Below are 13,360 nucleotides of genomic sequence, written 5' to 3' on the forward strand. Positions count from 1 at the left end.
GAAACAGATAAATATCAATATGCAACACTTTATTTTTATATTTTCTCTAAGTGCACATTTTTCAAATTGAACATTTTCAAATGATCACTTTTAAGACAGTCTTGTGAAATCACAATATCCCATTTTAACTAGCTAGCTACTAACATTTTTTTAACAAATCATGAATTACTTTGCACCATGTTTGTACAAATAATAACTCATGTAAAATACAAAAGTAAACTCTCAAATTTTTAAATCATGTCACACTTTGAACTGGACACCAAATCTGTTATCTGTTTCTTTGTCAGTTAGTGGGAAGCCTGGCATTGCATGCTGTTAACTAGTGTGTTGTACTCTGGTGTGTAACTTGACACTGCAACTCTGAGTGAGTCTTGCAGTAGTGCATCAGTGAGGCGTGTTCTGTGTTTGTTCTTGATGAAGTTCATGTCAGAAAAGGCTGATTCACATAGATAAGATTTTTCCTCATTGTTTGCGGAACCTTCTTAATCTTTTGGACATATTTTCACAGCAATCTGGCCTTAAGCTTAATTATGATAAATGTAAAATGTTAAGGATCGGAAATCTAAAGGGAACGTCCTTTCGAATGGAATACAAAGTGCCTGTTTTGTGGACAGATGGACCAGTTAACATACTTGGTGTTGTTGTCCCAGAAAATCTGGAAGATCTAGGCTTAGTAAATTATGATAATCGACTAAGAAAGCTGGACAAAATTATGCAATTATGGAAAAGGAAATCCCTAACCTTGTATGGTAAAATGTCTATTGCCAACTTGTTAATTATTCCTCAATTTATTTATTTGTTTTTGTCATTACCAGCTCCATCACAAAACTTTTTTAAGATTTATGAGCGGAGGGTCTTCGATTTTGTCTGGAACGGCAAACCAGAAAAGATTAAAAGAAAGGTTTTGTACAAAGAGTATGAATATGGGGGCCTGAAACTTCTCAACCTTGAAGCTATGTGTCTGTCTTTAAAAGCATCAATTGTTCCAAAGATGTATTTAAACATTGAGTGGTACACAAATGTCCTGTTGGACAAAAAACATGTACTGTATCAAAAGAAATGGTATCCTTTTTTACAAGTGATCCCCTCCCAGAGAGTCTGCTGGGAAACATTCATAAAGGAAACAATCCACTCATAGTGGTGTTTTCAATTTTATGTGCCAGAAAAAAGAGACAATATTTTGCAGCAGTTAATATGGATGAACTCTAATATTGTAATAGATGAAAAGCCTTTCTTTTGGGAAAATATGTTTGAAAGAGGAATCATTTTTGTCAATGATATTATCAATGAGAATGGTAAAATTATGAATTATGATGAATTTAGAGCTATGTATGGTGATGCTTGCTCAAGCTTTTTATTTTATCAACTAACTGGAGTAATTGGGAAAAGATGGAAACAAATAATTAATTATGGAACTACTAAATTATTAGTTTGTAAACCTCTAATAAGAAATTCTAGTTGGCAAAAAGGAACTAAAATAAATAGAAAAATATATAATTTTTATTTAATAAAGAAATCTTTGAAGGCTGCCTCATACAACACAAATGGAAAATGGGAGGACTTTTTTGACTGCCCGTTGCCATGGGATGCCATATTCAAACTAATCTATAAAACCACTATCGATGTGCAAAATCGTTATTTTCAAATTAAAATTATTTATAACTTCTTACCCACAGGGAAAATGTTAAAATTATGGAATATGACAGAGTCAGATGATTGCCGATTTTGTTGTCAGGAGCCTGAATCCACCCTGCATTTGTTTTGGTATTGTCATATTGTGTCTTTGTTTTGGGTGGAAGTTGAAAAAATGTGTTTAAGGATTGGTTTGTTTATGAAGCTTAATGTGGTTTCTGTTATTTTAGGAGAGTTCATTGACAATCATGATTTAGTCAATTTAATTATGGTACTCGGTAAAATGTTTATTTTTAAGGCCAAAAACAGATATTCACTTAGTATTACTTTCTTTAAAACATTTATTCAGTATTTTCTAACTTTAGAAAGTTACATGGTTGAAAACGATAATGATGCCAAAAAACATTAAAAAAAAGATGAGAAGTCCTCAAAGGCTTATTTTGAAAGTATAATTATGTTTATAGATTATATGATATCTGTTGTTGTGTTCCCTAATTTGAGTGACCTGGACATAATCTGGACTGTACATAAATGTTTATTTTGAAAATGTAATTTTGTTTATAAATTATATGCAATCTGTTGTGTTCCCTAATTTTTTTCTGTGTACATGAATGAAGGTGTGTGTTGCTGAGTCCGACTTGGACATTATCTGGACTGGGCCTGGTTTAAAAAACCCTTTAAACAAATCTAATTTCATTGACAACCTGGTCTGTTGAAGATAAGGCCCTTTTTTAAAAAATAAAATAAAATAAGATAAATAAATAAAAAACATGTTCTTGGATTTTATTTTATTTTATTTTATTTTTTTTAGAACAGGCCCGCGGGCGACTCATCTGGTCCTTACGGGCGACCTGGTGCCCGCGGGCACCGCGTTGGTGACCCCTGCTCTAAAATGCATTAATTCAAAATTTAACCTTTTGGGAGATTTGAAGAAATAAACACTGTATTTGTTAAAGTAAAAACAGCAGTATTGACATTTCTGCAGCAAAAGCAAGGAAAGGAGAATTTGGTTTGTACTTTAGCCTGCACTGCCACTTGCTGGTAGAAACTGCGAAGCACAACAAATATATTTTAATATCATCTGCTTTGACCGCTCAAGTGCTGCATTCATGTGTCCGTCTATCAAAATAGGAAATTCCAATCTTGTACTAGGAAACCTAACAGTAAAATGTAAGCCTCAATTTGCGCATAGTAGTTATGTACTTGAAGGATATGGTGTCATAATTTGTAAGAAATAATCATAATTTCATACATAATAACTAATAATAATGATATTGTGCCATAATTTGTAATAGATTATAAAAACTAAATACATTAGTACATTATTTGTAATAAATAAAAATAAAATAGATTGATAAAAATGCTATGGTGTCATATTTTTCTATGAATAAAAATACTTAAAAAAAAAAAAAATGATAAAGTGTCATAATTTGTAATAAATCAGTGATTCTCAAACTGTGGTACGAAGGCTTGAAGGGCACACATTGGGTAGTTATAGTCTATGGTGAAGACATCCTCCGCCACCCGGCCAAACTGCTTCACGATGTAGTCAGCTGCATAAAATGATAGAGAATAAATAAAGCTTGAACATAAGAACTTGCACTGTTTATAAAGTCTAGTAAAAGACAGCATTCCTTAATTGTGAACAACAACGACACTGCAACACTGACCAGTCCGCAACCACAGTAACCAACCATAATATACAGTGTCTCACAAAAGTGAGTATATCCAGAGGCGTAGCACCAAATTCTGGGTCAACATAGAAAAGACTCCTTAAGGGCCCACAAGCCCACCCTAAACCCAACATCACACACTTGGTATGTTTACATGCACTAAAGCAGTTATTCTCAAACTGGCTCCATCTAGTGATAGGCCAAAGAATCACTTGATGAAAGTACAGTACAACTGTTTGACTTCTCCTTGTTATTACAAACTACACAGTGAATTATTTTCAATTGCTGATTAATTAGATGTTTAATTTTTACATCACTAAATAAAATATGAATACCAATGTTGTGAATGATCTGAATGAATGAGATGGATGAGGTCTTCAAGTCCTGTGATCTGCCGCTATTTATGTTTGTCAACCCACTAACAAAACATATTTACAATATTTTTACTCTGTATGAATATTTTTTGGTCATAGACAAGTGTCAAAATATGTCTATGAAGAGGTTTGTCCAGTAGTCTTCTCTCTGGCGTCATTTTACATAGCTTAAGTGTCTTCTTTGAGAACGATCTAGTCTAGATCTGACCAATCTAAGTCTTTGAGCACGAACTGATGAAGTTTACATGCACTAAAGCAGCGATTCTCAAACTGGATCCATGTAGAGGTACGCCAAAGAATCACTTAATTATTATTAAGTAACAATTATATTCAAACACAGTGTTACTGTTCAGACTGTGTGTATTGTTACTGCGGTGTCAAAAAATTAGACTTTCGAATGAAACTCGATTCCTATTTGTAACAATTCTTCGTCAATCAATAAAACATTTTTTAAACAATTTAAAAAATCAATCAATCAATCAAAGTTTACTTATATAGCCCTTAACCACAAATGTCTCAAAGGGCTGCACAAGCCACAACGACCTTGGAAGGGACATGACAAATCTCCCCCCCTTGGTTGACTGGTGCAATGGATGGCAAGTGGATACAGTTAATCATGTAAGAGTCCAGTCCATAGTGGGGCCAGCAGGGGATCCTCTTGCATGTAGACAAGTCAGGCACAGAGACGTCACCGACTGATGCATAAGGAGTGGTCACCCCGGGTACCGACTTCATGTGAAAGTCCATTCCATTGGGGTCCAGCAGGGGATCATCTTAAACGGAGACACGTCATCAGCGCAAAGACGTCACCAACTGATGCAAAAAGGAGTGGTCCATCCTGGGTCCCAACTTTGAACAGCTAGCGCTTCATAAATAAATAAATAAATAAATACATTAAAAGAAGATCACAGACACGCTGACACACAAGGTCACGACCCCAGCAGCTGGCCGACTTGCAGCACTGCAGAATACTTTGCACTGCACCAAGCTGCCACAATAGACGCGGGGACTAGGCCCAGCAGGCCCCATCCAAGACGGGCATCCGGAAGGAGTGGACGGTGGGACACAGGGGTCCCAGACACGCTGCATGGCCGCAGTAGCGTGAGGCGCTGACCCCCGCCAGACAAGCAGGCCCCGAGAGTACCCCCAGAAATATATATACATATATATATTCTCGATTATATATATATACATACATATATATATATATATATATATATATATATATATATATATATATATATATATATATATATATATATATATATATATATATATATATATATATATATATATATATATATATATTAGAGATGCGCGGATAGGCAATTATTTCATCCGCAACCGCATCACAAAAGTCGTCATCCACCCGCCATCCACCCAAACTAACATTTTATCAAAACCACAACCGCCCGCCACCCGCCACCCACCCGTTGTTATATATCTAATATAGACGATGCAAGGCAGAAAGGAGACTGATCCAATGCAGCAGAGACATTCAATGCGTGCCACGCATTAATATCTCTTGGCCACGCATTATTAGAGGCTAAGACATATTAATGCGTGATAATATTATTTATCATTATTATAATATTATTGTCATTTCCATTAAGAAAGTGTTGACTATTATTGTTATTTTTTTCCCCTGGTCTTTAGTATTCCCTTTTTTAGTTTGTCGCGTACCACATTTGCTGCCGGGGTTGACATCTTTTTATTTTTTTCTTCTTCTTATGTTGTGCTGTGTTGTGGTGTGCTGTGTCACGCCAAATTTCTTCCCCCTACAAAAACCGAGCAGCTGCATCTAAGCCATACATCACCAAGTCCAATGCAAAGCGTCGGATGCAGTGGCGTAAAGCACGGTACCACTGGACTCTAGAGCAGTGGAGACGCGTTCTCTGGAGTGAGGAATCACGCTTTTCAATCTGTCAATCTGATGGACCAGTCTGGGTTTAGAGGCTGCTGGGAGAACGGTACATTTTGGACTGCATTGTGCCGAGTGTGAAATTTGGTGGAGGAGGAATTATGGTGTGGGGTTGTTTTTCAGGAGTTGGGCTTGGCCCCTTAGTTCTAGTGAAAGGAACTTTGAATGCTCCAGGATACCAAAACATGTTGGACAATTCCATGCTCCCAACCTTGTGGGAACAGTTTGGAGAGGGCCCCTTCCTCTTCCAACATGACTGTGCACCAGTGCACAAAGCAAGGTCCATAAAGATATGGATGACAGAGTTGGGTGTGGATAAACTTGACTGGCCTGCAAAGAGTCCTGACTTGAACCTGATAGAACACCTTTGGGGTGACTTAGAACGGAGATTGAGAGCCAGGCCTTCTCGACCAACATCAGTGTGTGACCTCACCAATGCGCTTTTGGAAGAATGGTGGAACATTTCTATAAACACACTCTGCAACCTTGTGGACAGCCTTGCCAGAAGAGTTGAAGCTGTAATAGCTGCAAAATGTGGACCGACATCATATTGAACCCTATGGGTTAGGAATGGGATGGCACTTCAAGTTCATATGCAAGTCAAGGCAAGTGGCCAAATACTTTTGGCAATATAGTGTATATATATATATATATATATATATATATATATATATATATATATATATATATATATATATATATATATATATATATATATATATATATATATATATATATATATATATATATAATTCAATCAATCCAATTCAATCAATCCAATTCACTTTCTTTATATAGCTCATTTAAACGACAAAAATGTTTCCAAAGTGCTGCACAAAAACATTAAAAACAAGATTCAAATATTATCCTTAGCTTGTCCCTTTTGGGGTCGCGGGGGGTGCTGGAGCCTATCTCAGCTGCATTCGGGCCAATGACTGAATAAAAACTAAATAAATAAATATAAAAACAATATAAAAATGAATATGATTAATAACAATTTTAAAGGGATAGATATATATATATATATATATATATATATATATATATATATATATATATATATATATATATATATATATATATATATATATATATATATATATATATATATGTATATATATATATATATATATATATGTATATATATATATATATATATATATATATATATATATATATATATATATATATATATATATATATATATATATATATATATATATATATATATGTATATATATATATATACATATATATATATATATATATATATATATATATATATATATATATATATATATATATATATATATATATATATATACATAGATAGATACAGACACACATTTACATACCTACTTCCATACATACATACATACACACACACACTCACAGACACAGGTACAGGCACACACACACACACGCACGCGTGCACGCACACAAACACACACACACACACACACACACACAAACACATATACACATTGGTAAATCAATAAATCCATACACAGATACACAGGCCTGCAGGGCAGCGATCAAGTCCCGGCATCCACTGCCCACTGAGAACCAGCCGATCACCTCTGCCCCCGAGCGTGAAGGACGGCGTGGCAGAGCGCAAGGGCAGGCCCACCCAACAAGCCAACCAACATGACAATAAACGAGAACGAAGCTGGCAAGTTTGCCAGCCCCGACAACCACCAAGTGCACGCGCTGCCACAAGTCACAAAATTGGCCACCCCCCGCACCTTACCCAGCAGCCACGGGTGCCCACACCCCAAACAAACGACAGCAGAAACAGTGGCTGCAATACCCCCAGAGAGCCAGCACCACCCGATCGAATCAAAGCGATCGAAAAACCACGACAACCACACACCAACAGGATCATGGAGACCAGCCAGCGCCAGCTCGCCAGACAGCCCAAATGCCAACACACAAACAAGAGACATCAACACATCCCCAACCCAAACCCGCACAAACACACCACAGCCCAAACAACCGAGACACAGCACGCACACCAGACAAGAGGGCCGCGCTTCCACCGCATCAAGTCACCAACACAGACCCCACAGGCCGCACCGCATGGACCCCGCCCAACAGGAAGCGACACCCGCACGACGCCACACACACACACACACACACACACACACACACACACACACACACACACACACACACACACACACACAAAAAAAAAGTTTTTTAAATAAATAAATACAAATACAAAATAAATAAATGGTAAATGGGTTATACTTGTATAGCGCTTTTCTACCTTCAAGGTACTCAAAGCGCTTTGAGACTATTTCCACATTCACCCATTCACACACACATTCACACACTGATAGCGGGAGCTGCCATGCAAGGCCCTAACCACGACCCATCAGGAGCAAGGGTGAAGTGTCTTGCTCAAGGACACAACGGACATGACGAGGATGGTAGATGCTGGGGATTGAACCAGGAACCCTCAGGTTGCTGGCACGGCCACTCTCTAAATACAACATAAATACAATTAAACATAAAAAACATAAAACATAAAATAAAAAAATGAATAAAAGAATAAAAGCCTCGCACCCTCAGCGAGGTTTCTGCCCGGGAATGGCAGGCCACCAGACCCCGCAGCCCGCGCCGGCTGAGGAGGCAATGAAGGCCGCGCCATACTCCCGAACCCCAACCAACCCATGCATGTGTATAAGGCCCCCAGAGTGTCTACGGAGGTCAGCCGTTACAGTCGACCTTCAGTCCCTATTGATGTGTGTACTGTAGCGTGAGGGAGGTATGTATGCTCGTGGGAACTAATAATGCAATTAAAATTGGGGGACATCAAGGCCATGGTGGGTCCCAACCATGCCGAGCCCTCCAAACCCTAAGTGTCTAATATGCACCAAAAATTGAGGGATGGACGAGTAGAGGACAAGACATGAGGACTGGAGCCCCATAGAGGCATCCTCAGCCCCCCGCCAGGCCTCCCCACAGGACAATCCCTCAAAGTTGAAATGTGTGTGTGTGTGTGTGCTATAAGTAGGAGGAGCAGAGGGCCCGGATATACCCCCCAGACCTCCCCTCGTCCATGCAGGAGGCAACCAAAAACTGCGGCCAGTTTAACATGACGCCACGCGAGTCCACCCCCTGCCAAGCAAAGCCAGCGCCCGCCCGCCCCTACCCAACTCTGAGGAGTCCATACCAGCAACCCCACGCAGAAAAACTGCACAGCCCTGATGCACCACAGCAACCACCACCACCACTGCCCATTCACAGTACAAACATCCGCGGCCGCCGAAACCGAAACAAAAGAGCGACGGACACCGCAAACCGCAACAACGCACACACCCAGCTACCACGTAGGCCACCAACCTACCGACCCCAAATCCATCCACAGCCCAGCCAATCGAGCCATTGGACATCCACCCCGGCCAACCAAACACCCCAACGCGCTGCCGACCACGCCCAGCGCCACAACCCCATACAGCCGCAGATGGCGCCGGGGAAGGCCACCGAAAGAGACCAGTACGCAGCCGCTCCGGGTAGGGGAGGAAATTACCTGCAACTCAGCGCGCAGGAGACACCCAAGCCAACCCACCACCAGTCCGACCGTCCCCAAGCATGCCTGTAGATCCCACCTACATCCACTCCAATAACCCCTCTCTTAAAATAACAAAAAAAAAACAACAGGCCTGGTCGCCAACAGGGCCCAGCGCCACCAAACCCTGCAACCCTTCCCGCACGTCCAGGCCCCCCCGCTCACCACCCACCAGGCATCCCATCTGGCAAAAAGCCATAAGGGCCCAGCTCAGCACCCACAGCTGGCATGCCATGGCACCTCAGCAGACTCGGCGCATACTTGCCAACCTTGAGACCTCCGAATTCGGGAGATGGGGTGGGGGGGGGTGGCGGGGTTGAGGTGTGTGTGTGTGGGGGGGGGGGGCGGTGTTTGGTGGTAGCGGGGTGTGTATATTGTAGCGTCACGGAAGAGTTAGTGCTGCAAGGGGTTCTGGGCATTTGTTCTGTTGTGTTTATGTTGTGCTACGGTGCGTATGTTCTCCCAAAATGTGTTTGTCATTCTTGTTTGGTGTGGGTTCACAATGTGGCGCATATTTGTAACAGTGTTAATCTTGTTTATACGGTCACTCTCAGTGTGACCTATATGACTGTTGATCAAGTATGATTGCATTCACCCAAGTCTGTGTAAAAGCTGCATATATTATGTGACTGGGCCGTCACGCTGTCTATATGCAGGAAAAGCGGACGTGACGACAGGTTGTAGAGGACGCCAAAGGCAGTGCTTTTAAGGCACGCCCCCAATACTGTTGTCCGGGTGGAAATCGGGAGATATTCGGGAGAATGGTTGCCCCGGGAGATGTTCGGGAGGGGCAATGAAATTCGGGAGTCTCCTGGGAAAATCGTGAGGGTTGGCAAGTATGGTCTGATGGGGTATTCATATGTATATTAAAATCCCCCATTATAATCATAATATCTGCATGCATCACTAGATCAGCGACAAACTTTGAAAATTCACTGATAAAGTCTGAATAGTCCAATAGATAACAGCCAGATAGAGAGGTAGCGGTGCGACATACCACATAGTAAGCACTTCAAATGATTTATATGTATGACTTAGGTTAGGGCTAAGGTTAAGGTTTTCATTGGATATTAGTGCGACCCCTCGACCCCTTTAAAGGGGACAGGCAATATGTGCACTCGCATAGTTAGGAGGAGATGCCTCGTTAAGCAGGAAAAATTAATCTGATTTTACCTGGGTTTCGCTGAGACCAATGACGTAAAGATTGTTGTCTCTAATGACCTCATTATCTAATAACGTTTTAGGAGACAATGATCTGATGTATAAAAAACCCATATTATAGGTAGTGGGCTGTTTTGAGGAATTTTTGGTATCCGTAGTACTGATGTTAATAATGTTACTTTTATTTCGTGTAGTGCGCCTTAAATAATAGGAATTGATTTGATGGGGATCTTGAGATTATTTGCTTGGTGCTGCGATAGATTCAACGCATCATAATTTGCCACCTCAGTAGAATGTATGTTCACCTCTGGCACAGTCACTACAGAAAAAACATTATGTGAGTTGTGTATTATTTTCAGTGGTGGGTAGTAACGCGCTACATTTACTCCGTTACATCTACTTGAGTAACTTTTGGGATAAATTGTACTTCTAAGAGTAGTTTTAATGCACATACTTTTACTTTTACTTGAGTATATTTATAGAGAAGAAACGCTACTTTTACTCCGCTCCATTTATCTACATTCAGCTCGCTACTCGCTACTGATTTTTATCGATCTGTTAATGCACGCTTTGTTTGTTTTGGTTTGTCGGACAGACCTTCAAAGTAGAATCCATGCATGCCTGTGTTTCCCCAATCAGATGCAGTCACTGGTGACGCTGGACTCCGTTTCACCAATCAAACAGAGCCAGGCGGTCACATGACCGTCACACGTCATAAGTTGAAAAACTTATTCGGGTGTTACCATTTAGTGGTCAATAGTACGGAATATGTACTGTACTGTGCAATCTACTAATAAAAGTTTCAATCAATCAATCAAAAGTGTGAAGGAAAAAAGACACTTTTTAATTTAAACCGTAACTCTCTCAAAAGCCCAACGACTGACCGCACAATTCCTGTCTTCACAATAAAAGTGCCACTCCATCGCGCCTGCGCTAACAAAATAAGAGTCTCCGAAAGCAGCGCAAACAAGCTAGCAAGCTACGGAGTTTGCCGCCAATGTATTTCTTGTAAAGTGTATAAAAACGAATATGGAAGCTGGACAAATAAAATGCCAAAAACCAACCACTTTCATGTGGTATTAGACAGAAAGGAGGAACTTTTTTTCCCCTCCATTTGAAAACGTGGACATTGTCACCACTGCTGTCTGATTCCAATCAATGCAAGTCATCAGAATCAGGTAATACACCAACTTATATTCGTGTCTTCATGAAAGAAACATGCATGTATATTCATTAAAACATCTTTAACATGTGAACAAAAACGGCAAAATAAATAAATAAAAATGATATACTGTATATATAAATGTATATTATATATACAGTATATATATATATATATATATATATATATATATATATATATATATATATATATATATATATATATATATATATATATATATATATATATATATATATATATATATATATGATATGTGTGTGTATGTATAAATATATATGATATGTGTGTGTATGTATATATATATATATATATATATATATATATATACATGTATATATATATATATATATATATATATATATATATATACAGTATATATATATATATATATATATATATATATATATATATATATATATATATATATATATATATATATATATATATATATATATATATATATATATATATATGATATGTGTGTGTATGTATATGTATATGTATATGAGGTAGATCACCTCGACTTGGTCATTTATTAAGTAATTGATTAACGTTGAAAAACTTATTGGGGTGTTACCATTTAGTGGTCAATTGTACGGAATATGTACTGTACTGTGCAATCAACTAATACAAGTTTCAAACAATCAATCAATCAATGCCTACTGAGCCTATGGTGCTGTTAAGTTATTGTGGCTCAATTTGCCTTAATTTTTTTTTATTTTAATGTATTATTACTTAATATATATTATTGTTTTAGTTGCTTAAGAGATATTCCTGGCTCTGAATTTGCTCATTGCTATTTTTATGTTTTTCTGCATTATTTGTTGCCGTCATCATTAAACGAACAGGTTACTCATCAGTTACTCAGTACTTGAGTAGTTTTTTCACAACATACTTTTTACTTTTACTCAAGTAAATATTTGGGTGACTACTCCTTACTTTTACTAGAGTAATAAATATCTAAAGTAACAGTACTCTTACTTGAGTACAATTTCTCGTTACTCTACCCACCTCTAATTATTTTACGAGAAATGCTATGTGTGTAGCAATTTTCCAGCCGGTCTCTGGTTAGTTCTAGCTTAAGGCCTACTGAAACCCACTACTACCGACCACGCAGTCTGATAGTTTATATATCAATGATGAAATCTTAACATTGCAACACCTGCCAATACGGCCGGGTTAACTTATAAAGTGCAATTTTAAATTTCCCGCTAAACTTCCGGTTGAAAATGTCTATGTATGATGACGTATGCGCGTGACGTAAATCGTTGAAACGGGAAGTATGCGGACACATTGAATCCTATACAAAAAACTCTGTTTTCATCTCAAAATTCCACAGTATTCTGGACATCTGTGTTGGTGAATCTTTTGCAATTTGTTTAATGAACAATGGAGACTACAAAGAAGAAAGTTGTAGGTGGGATCTGTGTATTAGCGGCGGACTACAGCAACAACCAGGAGGACAGAGATGGATAGCAGACGCGCTAGCCGCCGAACTCACCTTAACTTCCTCCGTCTCGCTGACCGCATCTGTGATCGGGTGAAGTCCTTCGTCGCACCGTCTATCGCTGGAACGCAGGTGAGAACGGGTGTTGATGAGCAGATGAGGACTGGCTGGGGTAGGTGGATAGCTAATGTTTTTAGCATAGCTCTGTGAGGTCCGGTTGCTAAGTTAGCTTCAATGGCGTCGTTAGCAACAGCATTGTTAACCTTCGCCAGGCTGGAAAGCATTAACTGTGTAGTTACATGTCCATGGTTTAATAGTATTGTTGATCTTCTGTCTATCCTTCCAGTCAGGGATTTATTTATTTTGTTTCTATCTGCATTTGAGCCCGATGCTAT

Source organism: Entelurus aequoreus, linkage group LG02, assembly GCF_033978785.1.
Source record: "Entelurus aequoreus isolate RoL-2023_Sb linkage group LG02, RoL_Eaeq_v1.1, whole genome shotgun sequence".
Lineage (NCBI taxonomy): Eukaryota > Metazoa > Chordata > Actinopteri > Syngnathiformes > Syngnathidae > Entelurus > Entelurus aequoreus.